The sequence below is a fragment of the Scyliorhinus torazame genome, chromosome 5, assembly GCF_047496885.1.
Source record: "Scyliorhinus torazame isolate Kashiwa2021f chromosome 5, sScyTor2.1, whole genome shotgun sequence".
Lineage (NCBI taxonomy): Eukaryota > Metazoa > Chordata > Chondrichthyes > Carcharhiniformes > Scyliorhinidae > Scyliorhinus > Scyliorhinus torazame.
In genome coordinates this window covers 120,344,555-120,361,748 of record NC_092711.1, presented here as the reverse complement: position 1 = coordinate 120,361,748, position 17,194 = coordinate 120,344,555, and the positions used below count along the sequence as shown (strand labels likewise).

The following is a 17,194-nucleotide window of genomic DNA, read 5'->3' as shown; positions in this document are numbered from 1 at the left end:
GCCCAAGTCTCCAGACAATCTAAATCCTGCTGTATCCTCAGACAGTCCTCATCGCTATCCGCAATTCCACCAACCTTTGTGTCGTCTGCAAACTTACTAATCAGACCAGTTACATTTTCCTCCAAATCATTTATATATACTACAAAGAGCAAAGGTCCCAGCACTGATCCCTGTGGAACACCACTGGTCACAGCCCTCCAATTAGAAAAGCATCCCTCCATTGCTACCCTCTGCCTTCTATGGCCTAGCCAGTTCTGTATCCACCTTGCCAGTTCACCCCTGATCCCGTGTGACTTCACCTTTTGTACTAGTCTACCATGAGGGACCTTGTCAAAGGCCTTACTGAAGTCCATATAGACAACATCTACTGCCCTACCTGCATCAATCATCTTAGTGACCTCCTCGAAAAACTCTATCAAGTTAGTGAGACACGACCTTCCCTTCACAAAACCGTGCTGCCTCTCACTAATACGTCCATTTGCTTCCAAATGGGAGTAGATCCTGTCTCGAAGAATTCTCTCCAGTAATTTCCCTAGCACTGAAGTAAGGCTCACCGGCCTGTAGTTCCCGGGATTATCCTTGCTACCCTTCTTAAACAGAGGAACAACATTGGCTATTCTCCAGTCCTCCGGGACATCCCCTGAAGACAGCGAGGATCCAAAGATTTCTGTCAAGGCCTCAGCAATTTCCTCTCCAGCCTCCTTCAGTATTCTGGGGTAGATCCCATCAGGCCCTGGGGACTTAGCTACCTTAATATTTTTTAAGACACCCAACACCTCGTCTTTTTGGATCACAATGTGACCCAGGCTATCTACACCCCCTTCTCCAGACTCAACATCTACCAATTCCTTCTCTTTGGTGAATACTGATGCAAAGTATTCATTTAGAACCTCGCCCATTTCCTCTGGCTCCACACATAGATTCCCTTGCCTATCCTTCAGTGGGCCAACCCTTTCCCTGGCTACCCTCTTGCTTTTTATGTACGTGTAAAAAGCCTTGGGATTTTCCTTAACCCTATTTGCCAATGACTTTTCATGACCCCTTCTAGCCCTCCTGACTCCTTGCTTAAGTTCCTTCCTACTTTCCTTATATGCCACACAGGCTTCGTCTGTTCCCAGCCTTTTAGCCCTGACAAATGCCTCCTTTTTCTTTTTGACGAGGCCTACAATATCACTCGTCATCCAAGGTTCCCGAAAATTGCCGTATTTATCTTTCTTCCTCACAGGAACATGCCTGTCCTGTATTCCCTTCAACTGACACTTGAAAGCCTCCCACATGTCAGATGTTGATTTGCCCTCAAACATCAGTGCTGGATCATTTTAGATAACACTGAACATTCAGTATCACGAGCAAGAGGGAAGAATATGGAGGAAATACTGATTCTGGGATTGAACCCAACAAGAATTTGCATCTTCTGGGGAGGAGAGGAAGGATCCATTGGGGAAAAAAACCTTAAGTTCTGCACTGTTCCACAGGAGAGCAGCATTTAATTATTTTGAGAAATGAAGAATAGCAGAATATGCATTGATAATTTGTTTGATTATTTTATTGGTAATCACGTTATTTTGTATTAACTGCTTGCGTTGTCAATGGTACGGCTCTTACCCAACATTCCCTGCGTCTGTGAATGTGCCCTATTCACTCCACAGGAGCCCAGTGCGCAGTCCAACGCTGGGCGTATCTGGAGCATGCGCAATGTCACTTTGCTCGGAGGTCTGCGAGTGCGGGAGTGGTTGATTTGGGCGGTGAGAGTTGGTGAGGCGGAGGGAGGAATGGAGCCGGGAGTCGGGGTGGGGAGGCAGTGAAGGCTTCATAAACACCTCCTGCAAATCCTGCGTTTGCAGCTGCGGAGCTTTTGTCCTGTATCAGGCCCAGTTACACGGCCGCCATCTTTGTTCAGCAGAGCGGCTGAGGGGTCATCTTGATGACGTAACAGAGGCGGTGCTTCCGGATCCCGGTGACCAGGAGAGAAAATCATTGTCTCGATGATTGACAGGCCCCTCCAGAGGACCATGTGTGGCAATCTGAAGAACAGAAGAATAATAACATCAGAATTAGCAGCAGAATTAGGCAATTCAGCCTATTGACCCTGCTCTGCCCTTCAATAAAGGCATGGCTGATTCGAATGTACCCTTAATTACATTTTCCTGCCTTCCCAAAAAACCTTGTCAACCCAGTGTATTAAAAAGGACTAACTTAACTTTGAGTTTATTCAGTGACCCAGTGCCACTGCTCTCTGGGAAAGAAATTCCACAAACTCAGCTTTGACAAAGCGTCATCCAGACTCAAAACGTTAGCTCCCTTTTCTCTCCACAGATACTGTCAGACCTGCTGAGGTCCAGTATTTACTGTTTTTGTTTCAGATTCCAGCATCCGCAGTAATTTGCTTTTATCCACAGACTGATGACCCTCTGAAAGAAGACAGTTGAGAAATGAAATGAAAATCACTTATTGCCACAAGTAGGCTTCAAATGAAGTTACTGCAAAAAGCCCCTAGTCGCCACATTCTGGCACCTGTTCTGGGAGGCTGGTTCAGGAATTGAACTGTGCTGCTGGCCTGCCTTGGTAGCCAGCGATTTAGCCCAGTGTGCTAAACCAGCTCCTTTCTCCTTATCTCAGTGTAAAACTGTATACAATGTATAGAATTTACAGTGCAGAAGGAGGCCATTCGGCCCATCGACTCTGCACCTGCTCTTGGAAAGAGCACCCTACCCAAGCCCACATCCCCACCCTATCCCCGTAACCCAGGAGCCCCATCCAAAACTAAGGGAAATTTTGGACACGAAGCGCAATTTAGCATGGCCAATCCACCTAACCTACACATCTTTGGACTGTGGGAGGAAACCGGAGCACCAGGAGGAAACCCACGTACACACGGGGAGAACATGCAGACTCCACACAGACAGTGATCCAAGCTGGGAATCGAACCTGGGACCCTGGAGCTGTGAAGCAATTGTACTAACCACTATGCTACCGTGCTGCCAAAGATAACTTCCAGGCTCAATCTTGCTCCATAAAACAAAACTCTCCCATCCCAGGAATCAGACTAGTGAAACTTCACTGAACTGCCTCCAAAGCAAGTAGAACCCACTTTAAACAATCCTGGGACTGGCAACAGGGGGAGCGAATGTTTGGAATTTCTATCCTAGACTCGAAGTGTGATGGATTTTGGAAACTCCTTTTACCGGGGGTTAGGGGAGGATTTACACCCAGTAAACTCAAACTAAGATAAATGTTTGTCTGATCTTAATTTCTAACCTTGACTAACATTTCTGACCATTGTAATTTCCTTTGACAGCTGCTTCTAAAGCTTCTGATATCTTTCCAGCCGAAGGTTGCAGCAGGAGATTGTAAACTTGAAAACACTGAAATTGTGACAGAGGTGAGTATTATTATTAATTATAAATTTAGAGTACTCAATTATTTGTTTCCAATTAAGGGGCAATTTAGCATGGCCAATCCGAAGCTGGCTCCAAGTGCAGACTTTGGTGTTGTGAGGTTGTTGCTGTGGTGAAAAGTGGCTGCTGCTCTCTCTCTGTTGCTGCTGCTGTTGCTCAGTTGAAATGAAATGAAAATCCTATTATTGTCTGATGATAACAGTAACAGAGTAACACACACCAGAATTAGAATATCAGATAGGTTGTTGTCTAATAATAATAGTGACAGTAACAGACATCAGAATTGGAATAACAGGCAGGTTATTGACTAATCATGACAGAGTTATGGGGGTGGCTCGGTAGTTAGCACTGTTGCCTCAAGCACCAGGTACCTGGGTTTGATTCTGACCTTGGGTCACTGTCTGTGTGGAGTTTGCACACTCTTCCCGTGGCTGCGAAGATTTCCTCCCACAGTCCAAAGATGTGCAGGTTAGGTGGATTGGCTGTGCTAAATTGTCCCTGGGTGGGGTTACGGGGTTAGGGTGGGGGTTTGGCCATGGTAGGGTGATCTTTCAGAGTGTCGGTGTAAACTCACTGGGCCAAATGGCCTCCTTCAGCACTGTAGGGATTCTATGATTCTACACTGGATCCAAAGATGTGTTCACTCACACACTGCAGCCTGACCTATTGGAACAGACACAGTGTTTGTTCCTCTCAACGTGAGTGAATCCTTTGCTGTTTATTCCCTGGGCCCCATCTCCACTATTATTGTCTGATTGTCCCACTGAGACTCTCACTGTTATTATTGAACAGTCAGCGAGTCAGCCTGAGCCTGTGAATATTTTATTGTGGTCACAGTTATGACAAAGACAATTTACAAGGCTCCAGGCCTTATTACACTTCAAATTGACGATCAAACAGTCGCTTAACACAAACAGCTGCGAGGCACAGGGCCGAAATACATTTCGAGATCACGATTTAACAATCACTGAACACAACCAGCAGCAAGGCACAAGGCCCAAGTACAGTTCAAAGTAACAATCTAACAGCCACATAACACAAACAGTCACGAGGCACAAGGCCCCGATGCAATACGGCCGTTTTAGAACAAATATGACCCACAGGGCACAAGACTTCAATACATCTTAACAGTGACATATCAAAACCAATCACCAGGCACCAGGCCTTAAAAGATTAACAGGGTAAAACCAATCACCAAACACAAAATGTGACACATTTCAACCATGATATAACAAGGAAAACCATTACAAGATACGAAAACACTACCAGAAATCCATCCACACACAAAGACAGTACAGACAAAGCCAACAGAAAAGAAACATTTACTGATTGCGGAGAACCGCCCATGTCCATACTCAATCCCCCCTGTTCGTCACCCCCCCCCCCAAAGAAGGGGTCCCCAGTTCAACGCAATCAACGGCCAAGCCGCCTGCCAGAAAGGTCCAGCAAGTGGCTGCTTCGTTCAACCCCTACCTCTGCTGCCCCTCCCCCGTCTACACATCGGATGAAAGGCTCCCTCCGCAAGGAGCACAGACCACTGGAAAGAGTCACATCCGGGCGTGGTAGAAAACCCACTCAACCGGCAAGGGGCCATTGGTAAGCTGGGCGGTCCAACAACGCAATCAGAGCAAACAATAGTAAACCAACCTGGTCTTACAACACTAAAACAATTCAACAACAGTACAGTCATACAACAATAACCAGTATCATGTCGAAAACACCCACTAAACACAAGAAACCACCTAGAAAGGTGTGTAATCACCCCCTGTTACCCAAGGGGTTCTCAGTCAAAACTTGTAACAACCGTGCTAAGCCACTTGCCAGAAAGCCAGCAAGCAGCTAGTCCAATCCCCGCTCACCAACCCCCCTCCACCCCGCCCGGCAGTCGACACACCGGAGGAAAGGCTCCCCCGCTAGGAGCACAGACCACCATAGAGAGCCAGATCCGGGTACGGCAGAGGAGAGAGGGCCCCCCTTCCTGGACCCCGCCCAACGGCACGGGACCATTCGGAGGCAGAGCAGTTTAACATTAGGAAAATGAAAAGGTTTAACATTAGGAAAAAGAAAAATGAATTGTATGTCCTAGACTAGAAAATAAAACAAAATGCATCACAAAAGCTCAGTATTAGTACATCATAAAATCCAAAAAAGTTCATCAAATTACACGTTCCATGTCGTGACCTTCGGCCCAAGAGGCTTAGCCGAAATTCACAAAGAGCAACATGTCCTCAAAGTCCTCCAATGGCAACGGCCAGGGTCGCTCCAAAGTAGGCAACAGTCAGTAAAAGGCAGGAAAGTCCCAGAGTCTATCCCAACCGTCCAAGGGGGTCAAACCCCCAGAAACTCCAGGAACAGCAGCAACCTACCCCGGGCTGCAGGCGGTGGGTCGTCCGTGGGAATTCCAACCCTGGCCCCAATCCGACCTGCCGCTTCCAGCAGCATATCTAGCTGCCCTCCTTCCTCCATTCTGCAAACTCCAACCGCCGACGGCAGGCTTTGCAGTTTAATGCAGCATCTCTGCAGCTCGACCGCTGTCTTGAAGTGCGACTGGTCGCAGTACTCGGAACCAGTCCTCTCCCCTTCCCTCGGGGACCGGGAGTGATGGGGACCGAGCCGCTGTTCCACCCCATCCAGGAAGCTCCGCGAGGCGGCCTGAGTCTGTGGGCGCTCTCACCACCTGGAACCGTCACAGTGCCCGGGTGATTGACGGCAGCTCCGGACCAATAGGAAGAGGAGGGTGGGACTGGAGGACTGACTGGGAGCGGCTGGTCCTCCAACCAATCGGTGTGAACGAGGGGCGGGGCCCGCTGTGATTGAAGCATGCGCAGTGTGGGTCATAGCGAAGGAGAAGAGCGTCTTCTTCAGATCCGAAATTGGTGAGAGGCGTTTAACAATATGGAGGGAGCGAGAGATCACGGGGGTGGACGGAAACGTTGTGTAAAGTTGTTGTAAGCTGCAAACCTCGGAAAAGAGTTTCCGGTACCCAGTTTGTACAGAGCGGGGCTGCAGCTCCTCATGTTCGGCTCGGGTTAATGGCCGCCATCTTTATTGGATGTGCATCAGGGCGCATGCGCGTATTTGTCATCTTTGCCGGGGTAATGTTTCAATGAGTGGGAGGAGCTTGTTCCCCATTGTTCAGAATGGAGACAACCTGTCCATCAAACTGCATTAGCCTTTGAGTCCCAATGTCTTACTGATGATGCAAAGCGGTGGCAGAGATGGAAAGGAAAGAAAGCCAATCCTGCTCTCCGGATTTCACTGTCTTATTAGACATTCTGTCCCATGTATTCAAAGCTCTGCGGCTCTATTCGGCTACATGAAGACCCAGGGCAGAAATTCACAAAATCAAGGGACTGCTGATGACAAGAGGGTCAGTGTGCAGCGGGGGACATGAGCAGTCATACTGGACCAGGGACCAGGAGGAGAGAATGTTGTGAATTTCTATCCTGGACTGACGGTGATTAATTTTGGAAACTCTTTTTACAGGGGGTTAGTAGGGGAGGAGTTACACACAGCAAACTCAAACCAGGAGAAATGTTTATCTTTCCTGAATTTTATTTCTGGACTGACAGTGATGCCTCTGTAAACCTCTTTCACCTATCTCTGGATCTGTAAAGTCTTAATTACCTGCAAATGCTCACATTCTAAGCATTGTCTTGCATCTTTGAATTCGTCTACACATATGTTTCTGGAACATACCTCTTAATTCATCTGTGGAACGAGCAGTGCTCCGAAAGCTAGTGTTTGAAACAAACCTGTTGGACTTCAACCTGGTGTTGTAAGACTTCTTACTGTTCTTTCACAGGGGCTTAGAAAGAGATTCGCAGACAGGAAACTCACAACCAGTCCTCACATCAAATTCGAACACCACTGTTCAAGTTACCAGGACCTGGAGATTATCGACCTTTGTGTGTAAGCATTGAGTTCCATATCATTATCACTCACTGCGTAAAATGTCTACCTCCTATCTCCCCTGTAGATCTTGTTCACAATCTTAAATCTGTGTCCCATAATCCTTTTACAATCTACTGATGGGAATAGTTTAAAAAAATCTTTTGCTGGGTTTGCCGTTGTCGTTTCTGGTGCCTGGGTCGATGCCGGGTGGTCCGTCTGGTTTCATTCCTTTTTCATGTTTTTGTTGTGGTTGAATCAGCTTGGACCAGTCTATTTAGGATCCAGAACACAATTGAAGTCTCCTCCAAGAATCAATTAATCTGTATCCAGGTCTGGGTTGGATTCCAACAATTTATTTACAAATGTTTCTATGAGATCCCCTCATTAAAAAAAAAAAGATAGAGAAGCAGAATTAGGCCATTCAGCCCATCGTGTTTTCGAGTTTGCTCTGCCATTCGATCATGGCTGATATGTTTCTCATCCCCATTCATCTTGTGTTGTAGCTCTCTTGAAATGAATGCGAACATTGCATTTGCCTTTCTAACTGCCAACTTTCCTTTATTTGTTCTTGGGGTGTGGGTGTTGCCTTGGCCCAATGTTGCGAATCGTAATCATGTTACTAACTTTGGTTGGCTCTTAATTTGTTGCCCGTTGTGTCTTTACTTAATTTGCTCTGTTTCTATAACGTTTGCTCTAGAGTCGCCAGGTATCTTTATGATACTGCCACAAGGTTCAAGTTCAAGTGCTGATCAATAAATCAATACACCAGTTGGTAAGTTTCAAATCAAAACACATTTATTACACACAGTCAATCACTACTCATGCATAAACTCTACTTGCTAGACTATCTCTAACACTAAGAGGCCTATACTTAGCTTTGGAACTGGCCCACCAGGTCAGGGGAACAAATTGCCTTTCGTTCGTTTCTGAGTCTGCAGGAGTCAAAGCTGGTATAGACTGGTAGCTAGGAGCGCCTATCTCGTAGCGTGCGTTGACTGGAGACTTACTTGGTTGGTGTGGCAGCTAGGCAGGTCACGGTCAAGGGTTGTTTTGAGCTGCTGAGTGACCCTGCCAAGAAGGACGAATTGAACTTGGGGACCCTACTTCATAGTCCCCAGGGGCTTTGCGCCATTCGGGGCCGACCCCGTACCTGGTTACAAGTGATTGGACTACGTTCCGATCATTTGGATCGATTTCTCCATACTGGAGCTGTACCCTGATCGCTAGGCGGTTCCTGAGTGTCCGTTGACCTTCCTTTGACTTGGCTCCTGCTGGCGCCGAGGAGTCTGGCTTGGCCTTATTTCCCTTAAATGTTTCCAATTGTTCCCGGGGATCGCTCATTAATATGCAGATGGCTGTTGGTTTCTGCAAGTTCTATTACACAGGAAACTTTGCACCTGCTAGTTTGTTTCCTGGCTTGACTGAATTTCCCTGCATTCTTTGCGGATCTCCATTTTAAGTAGGGAAGTGGCCAACCCAGGTGGCTACATAATCAGTTCGCAAAGCATAATTTATATCAAAAATATCCATTTCAATGGAAGGGTTTATTACCCAACATGTGTAGCAGCTGAGAATGTGCTCTATCCACATGACAGAAGCTCCTCGCACAAGCGCAGAGTCCGGCTGTGACTGGAGCATGCGCTGTTCGGGCTGTGACCGGCCCATACACAGTTCAGATTGTCGCTGACGGTGCGAGGAGCGGGAAAGAAACAATCGAGCGACTTCCAGGATTGGAGCCGGTGGGTGGCCGGGGAGCAATAGAAGCTGCGGAGTGAGCCGGGAGGCTTCAGAAATACCCCGTGGAGGCTTCAACTCCCGAGTAAAATGTTAATGGTCCCGTCTTAAACAGCACCGAACAGAGTGAGAGCTGAGCGGTGACAGGCCCGGGTTACCGGCCGCCATCTTTACAGAGGACAAGGTGCCGCAGGGAAGGGGCTGGTTTAGCACAGTGGGCTAAGACAGCTGGCTTGTAAATGCAGAACAAGACCAGCAGCGCGGGTTCAATTGCTGTTCCAGCCTCCCCGAACAGGCGCCGGGATTTGGCGACTAGGGGCTATTCACAGGAACTTCATTGAAGCCAACTTGTGACAATAAGTGATCATTATTATTGTGCTCTGTGTGCCTGGACCGGATGCCAACTCTCCCGGATTGACTGACTGGAGTCTCCAGGATTTTATTTTATTCATTTGCGGGAGTGACTGGCTGGGCCAACATTTATTGCCCATCCCTAATTTCCCTGGAACCGAGTGGCTTGCTCGGCCATCTCGGAGGGCATTTAAAGAGTCGACCACATTGCTGTGGTTTGGAATCGTGTTGGCCAGGCCAGGTAAGGATGGCAGATGTTTTTCTTCATTCACGGGATGTGGGTGTCGCTGGCTGGGCCAGCATTCACTGCCCAGCAGTAATTGCCCTTGAACTGAGGGCATCTCAGAGAGCATTTTAAGGGTCAACCAGCTGACTGTGGATCTGGAATCACATGTAGGCCAGACCAGGTAAGGATAGAAGATTTCCTTCACTGAAGGACAGGAGTGAACCTGATGGGTCTTTTCAACAATCGACAATCGTTTCATAGTCATCAGTAAACTTTCAATGAATTCAAATTTTACCTTCTGCCTTGGTGAGATTCATGTCTGGGTGTCTGGGAAATCATTGGGACAGTAAAGATTTTTGAACATTTCTCTTCAGTGGATATAAAAATATTGAAAATGGGATAAAGGTTGATTGGCTGACAGTCAATCACTGTCCTGTAAGGTAATGAGTCCTTTTGCTTCCCAATTGGCCGAGGAAGGCAGTGTGTCACAAGGATGGATGTGTTGACCGATTTAATGGCTGGAGGATGGGGGCAGGTCATGTGATCAAACCTCCAGGAATACATTTAATCAAAGTTGGCGAGGAGAGAATGTTGTGAATTTCGATCCTAAACTGACAGTGAGGTTTCTGTAAATTTACAGGATACTGGAAGTGGAGGTTTAACACACCTCTCAGAGCTCATCTTGTCCATGAGACCCAGCTCCTGCTCCATGGACCCTATTCCCATTGAACTACTGATCAGTCAACTACCATGTGTCCACGGATATTGTCCACATTTCCCTCTCTTCAGGTACTGTCCCTCTGTCCTTCAAATCTGCCATCATCACCCCCTCCTCAATAAAACAAACCCTTGACCCTGCCATCCTTACAAATTACTGCCCCATCTTCAACCTCTCTCCAAACTCTTTGAACATGTTGTCACCTCCCAAATCCTTGCCTATCTTTCCCAGAACTCCCATGTCTGAATCCCTTCAATCTGGTGTCTGCCCTGTCACAGTCGTGAAATACAAGAGACAATCAGAATCTCACCCGGAGAGAAAGACAGACAATCCGGGAACTTGGCTCCAACACGGATATGTTCATAACCAGAAGACAAGGATAGTAGCACAGTCATTATCGAGAGACAACAATACCTGCTGGAGACAGACAGGCAACCAAACAACATGACTCACAACACAAAACTACCTTGACCCATATGCCCGAGACAGGAAGGAGAATTGGAGACGGACTGGAAGAACCCAGACTCCAGACACATTAACCAAAAACAGATGGGAATATCTGAGGGGACAACAGGTAGAACCAAGGAGGTTCTACCTGCTCCTTAAAATACCCAAACACAGAATAATAATTTTTATTACTGTCACAAGTAGGCTTATATTAACACTACGTGAAGTTACTGTGAAAAGCCCCGAGTCAACATACTCCGGCGCCTGTTTGGGTACACAGAGGGAGAATTCACAATGTCCAATTCACCTAACAAGCGCATCTTTCGGGACGTGACACAATTCACACCTCTTTAACCTGGGGTTACCCCATCTCTGGATCTGTAAAGATTTAATCACCTGCTAATGGTCGCATTCCAAGCATTGTTTGGCATCTTTGAATTTGTCTATATATTTGTTTCTGGAACATACCTCTTCATTCACCTGAGGAAAGAAAGCTAGTGACATTGAAACAAACCTGTTGGACTTTAACCTGGTGTTGTAAGACTTCGTATTGTGCTCACCCCAGTCCAACGCCGGCATCTCCACATCATTTCTTTGGACACTAAGGGGCAATTTAGCGAGGCCAATCCACCTAACCTGCACATCTTTGGACAGTGGGAGAAAACTGGAGCACCCGGAGGGAACCCACGTTGCCACGGGGAGAATGTACAAACTCGACACAGTCACCCAAGGCCGGAATAGCTGACACATCAACACACTGCTCCTGGTAGTTGATGGTACAGTGGTTCAATAAATATAATTAGTGGATTGAAAAGGTGTGCAATATAGAGTAAAAACAGAATATGCTAGATTAACTCAACAGGTCTGGCAGCATCATAGAATCCCTAGTGCAGAAGGAGGCCACTCGGCCCATCGAGTTTGCACCAACGCTACACAAGAGCTCCACACCCAGGCGCACTTCCCCCAACCTCTCCCCATAACCCCACTTCATCATTAGACTCTTAAGGAACGATTTAGCAAAGCCAATCCACCAAACCGGCACATCTTTGGACTGTGGGAAAACTGGAGCACCCGGAGGGAACCCACACAGACACAGGGAGAATGTGCAAACTCCACACAGTCACCCAAGGCCGGAATTGAACCCAGGTGGCTGGCGCTATGAGGCAGCAGTGCTAACCACTGTGCCACATCTGTTGTGAGAGAAACAGAGTTAACGTTTGTTGTTCCTTGTTGTAACAGTTCTGTAGAAGGGTGAATGGACTCTAATTTAAAGTCCATTGAAGTGGAAAGTGTTTTACTCAGAGGTTTAACACAGGAAGAACTTTTAGTCTGTGTGAAGCTCAATCTTCACTTACACAAAGCCCGCAGTCTGATTGGCTGGAGGACCAGAGTCCATCCAGTCTTCCAAATTCTCCCATTGGTCGGCATCGCTCAGGCAGGAAATGAGATTTTGGAACCCGCGCCCATGTGGCCAATGGGAAGAACTCAAAATGATACATAGTCTCAGCCAATGAGGGAGATCCGAGATCAGCCCCGCCCCTCATTCACTCCGATTGGTTGGAAGACCAGCTCGACCTTTAAGAAATGAGTGTTTATCAAATAGCTGCAGTGATATCAGAGTGTGGGTGGAGCTGGGCTGTCTGTCTTTCACTACAGCTATTTGATAAACACCCAGTTCTTAAAGGTACACTCACATAACAATTCTGAATTCTCCCTCTGTGTACCTGAACAGGCATCGGAATGTGCTGACAAGGGGCTTTTCACGGTAACTTCATTGCAGTGTTAATGTAAGACTACTTGTGACAAAGATTAGGATTGTAAAAAACAATATTTCGGCAAATTTCCATCCCGCCCGCAATGATCTGCGCGGGAATATGACCCCGACAAATGGGATGAAGCCAAATCTTTAAAAGTCAAAGTCTTTATTTCAAATTGTTGCCGTGCTGTCAGGGTAAAGGGTTAACTTCTCTGCTTGTTTACAAAAGGGAAGAGGAAACATTCGCAAAGCTTCCCACAGCTTGTGAGCTCCGAAACATAACTTCAAGGCTGAAGTTTATCTTCAGAGATTGAAACGTTTTGGTGCCTTTTCCAATAGTACCAGTAAATTGTGATTCACACTGAAAGGTTTACTTTCACTCAGTAATTAGAACATTTCACTTCCTCAGCACTGACACTTTAGATCAAATCCCAATTGTTCTCTTCCCTTGTAGCTGGTGTATGGAGAAGATCATGTTCACTGTAGATCTGTCAGCACAGAAACCGCACTGTGCTTCTGGATACACTCAGTCTGCAAGTAGATGAATCTTTTAAACATCACCCAAGTGAAGGTCTTCCCCTGACTCTAAGGAGTGAGATGTCCCTGTAGTTGATGCTGTCTCCTCTGTCACTGCTGTTTTTATTGCATCACACATGTTCCGTGGACCAGACTCACAGCCCAAAAGGAGAGGGCAGGAAGGTGTGACAGTCGATGGGACTTTCTGTGTGAGCAGTTCAGCTGGAATTCCATCCTTGCCGGACACCTTTCTGCTTGCTCAGCAATGGCCTTTTCCAGCTCAAATGATGAGAGTTCCTTGTCCAACTCAACCATGACAGGAAGCTGGAGGAGAGTCAAACAGAGACTGGGAGATGCCCTTCTCACAGGGGTACAGCTCACTGTTGTGTTCAACCCAGCTCCTCCTCACTCTCTCACCATGACTGACACTGAGCATGCTCAGAGCACACACCCACACTGCACCTGCGCACTGGCCTCATACACTCACTGATCGGGAACTTTCTGCAGCGTGGGGGTTTCTGGGTAACGCAGCCGCCATAGAGAGCAATTAGTAAACAGGAAGATTCTATTTCCCAGTTAGCAAAACAGAAGATCCACAGTTAGGCAAGATGCTGGGCATAAGACCATAAGACATAGGAGCGGAAGTAAGGCCATTCGGCCCATCAAGTCCACTCCACCATTCAATCATGGCTGATTTCAACTCCATTTACCCGCTCTCTCTCCATAGCCCTTAATTCCTCGAGAAATCAAGAATTTATCAATTTCTGTCTTAAAGGCACTCAACGTCCCGGCCTCCACCGCCCTCTGTGGCAATGAATTCCACAGACCCACCACTCTCTGGCTGAAGAAATTTCTCCTCATCTCTGTTCTAAAGTGACTCCCTTTTATTCTAAGGCTGTGCCCCCAGGTCCTAGTCTCCCCTGCTAATGGAAACAACTTCCCTACATCCACCCTATCTAAGCCATTCATTATCTTGTAAGTTTCTATTAGATCTCCCCTCAACCTCCTAAACTCCAATGAATATAATCCCAGGATCCTGAGACGTTCATCGTATGTTAGGCCTACCATTCCTGGGATCATCCGTGTGAATCTCCGCTGGACCCGCTCCAGTGCCAGTATGTCCTTCCTGAGGTGTGGGGCCCAAAATTGCTCACAGTATTCTAAATGGGGCCTAACTAATGCTTTATAAAGCTCCAGAAGTACATCCCTGCTTTTATATTCCAAGCCTCTTGAGATGAATGACAACATTGCATTTGCTTTCTTTATTACGGACTCAACCTGCAAGTTTACCTTTAGAGAATCCTGGACTAGGACTCCCAAGTCCCTTTGCACTTCAGCATTATGAACTTTGTCACCGTTTAGAAAATAGTCCATGCCTCTATTCTTTTTTCCAAAGTGCACTTGCCCACGTTGAATTTCATCAGCCATTTCTTGGACCACTCTCCTAAACTGTCTAAATCTTTCTGCAGCCTCCCCACCTCCTCCATACTACCTGCCCCTCCACCTATCTTTGTATCATCGGCAAACTTAGCCAGAATGCCCCCAGTCCCGTCATCTAGATCGTTAATATATAAAGAGAACAGCTGTGGCCCCAACACTGAACCCTGCGGGACACCACTCGTCACCGGTTGCCATTCCGAAAAAGAACCTTTTTTCCCAACTCTCTGCCTTCTGCCTGACAGCCAATCGTCAATCCATGTTAGTACCTTGCCTCGAATACCATGGGCCCTTATTTTACTCAGCAGTCTCCCGTGAGGCACCTTATCAAAGGCCTTTTGGAAGTCAAGATAGATAACATCCATTGGCTCTCCTTGGTCTAACCTATTTGTTATCTCTTCAAAGAACTCTAACAGGTTTGTCAGGCACGACCTCCCCTTACTAAATCCATGCTGACTTGTCCTAATCTGACCCTGCACTTCCAAAAATTTAGAAATCTCATCCTTAACAATGGATTCTAGAATCTTGCCAACAACCGAGGTTAGGCTAATTGGCCTATAATTTTCCATCTTTTTCCTTGTTCCCTTCTTGAACAGGGGGGTTACAACAGCGATTTTCCAATCCTCTGGGACTTTCCCTGACTCCAGTGACTTTTGAAAGATCATAACTAACGCCTCCACTATTTCTTCAGCTATCTCCTTTAGAACTCTAGGATGTAGTCCATCTGGGCCTGGAGATTTATCAATTTTTAGACCTCTTAGTTTCTCTAGCACTTTCTCCTTTTTGATGGCTACCATATTCAACTCTGCCCCCTGACTCTCCGGAATTGTTGGGATATTACTCATGTCTTCTACTGTGAAGACTGACGCAAAGTACTTATTTAGTTCCTCAGCTATTTCCTTGTCTCCCATCACAAAATTACCAGCGTCATTTTGGAGCGGCCCAATGTCAACTTTTGGCTCCCGTTTGTTTTTAATGTATTTAAAGAAACTTTTACTATCATTCCTAATATTACTGGCTAGCCTACCTTCATATTTGATCCTCTCTTTCCTTATTTCTCTCTTTGTTATCCTCTGTTTGTTTTTGTAGCCTTCCCAATCTTCTGACTTCCCACTACTCTTTGCCACATTGTAGGCTTTCTCTTTTGTTTTGATGCATTCCCTAACTTCCTTTGTCAGCCATGGCTGCCTAATCCCCCCTCTGATAACCTTTCTTTTCTTTGGGATGAACCTCTGTACTGTGTCCTCAATTACTCCCAGAAACTCCTGCCATTGCTGTTCTACTGTCTTTCCCACTACGCTCTGCTCCCAGTCGATTTTCGTCAGTTCCTCCCTCATGCCCCTGTAGTTACCTTTATTTAACTGTAACACCTTTACATCTGATTCTACCTTCTTTCTTTCAAATTGGAGATTGAATTCGACCATATTATGATCACTCCCTCCTAAGTGCTCCCTTACTTTAAGATCTTTAATCAAGTCTGGCTCATTACATAACACTAAGTCCAGAATGGCCTGTTCCCTCGTGGGCTCCATCACAAGCTGTTCCAAAAAGCCCTCCTGTAAACATTCAATGAATTCCCTTTCCTTGGGTCCACTGGCAGCATTATTTACCCAGTCCACCTGCATATTGAAGTCCCCCATGGTCACTGTGACCTTGCCTTTCTGACATGCACTTTCTATTTTGTGGTGCATTTTGTGCCCCCGGTCCTGGCCACTGTTAGGAGGCCTGTACATAACTCCCATTATGGTTTTTTTGCCTTTGTGGTTCCTCAACTCTACGCACACAGACTCCACATCATCTGACCCTATGTCATTTAGTGCTATTGATTTAATTTCATTCCTAATTAACAAGGCAACCCTGCCCCCTCTGCCCACCGCCCTGTCTTTTCGATAGGTTGTGAATCCCTGGATGTTTAAATGCCAGTCCTGAACCCCCTGCAACCATGTCTCTGTGATGCCTACCACATCATACCTGCCAGTCACAATCTGGGCCACAAGCTCATCTACCTTGTTCCGTACACTGCGCGCATTTAAATATAGCACCTTTAATTCTTTATTGACCGTCCCTTTTTGTTTTCTTAGTGTGGTGGACCTTGGTTTACTGAGCCTTTCCATACACTGTCATATTTTGTGGGATGGGGACTATCGTAACTTCTCCTGAGTTTTGTCTTTTCGTGCTTTTTTGTATTCCTAAGCAGCTACGCTTCCCACTGATTACTTCACCTCTTGGTTCCCTGACTTTCCATTCCCCACCAATCTTTAGTTTAAAGTCCTATTGACCACCCTATTTATTCTTTTCGCCAGAACACTGGTCCCAGCTCGGTTCAAGTGGAGACCATCCCAACGGTATAGGTCCCCCCTGTCCCAAAACTGATGCCAGTGTCCCATGAAAAGGAACCCCTCTTTCCCACACCACTCTTTCAGCCACGTGTTAACTTCCCTGATTCTTGCCTCCCTATGCCAATTTGCACGTGGCTCGGGCAGTAATCCGGAGATTATGACCCTTGAGGACCTGTTTTTTAATTTGAATCCTAGCTCTTTATAATCTCTAAACAGGTCCTCTTTCCTAGACTTGCCTATGTTGTTGGTACCGACATGGACCACAACAACTGGATCCTCCCCCTCCCTCTCCAGTTCCTTTCAAGCCGGTCAGAGATGTCCCACACCCTAGCACCGGGCAGACAACATACCATGCGGGACTCTTTATCCTGCTCACAA

The 17,194-nt window shown here is 46.7% G+C and overlaps 1 protein-coding gene across 2 annotated transcripts in view; it reads right to left on the bottom strand.

Moving 5' to 3' along the window:
- LOC140421745 (uncharacterized) overlaps window positions 1–17,194 on the bottom strand; it is a 354,082-nt gene that overhangs the window by 190,560 nt on the left and 146,328 nt on the right. The gene's annotated exons all lie outside the window — the stretch shown is intronic.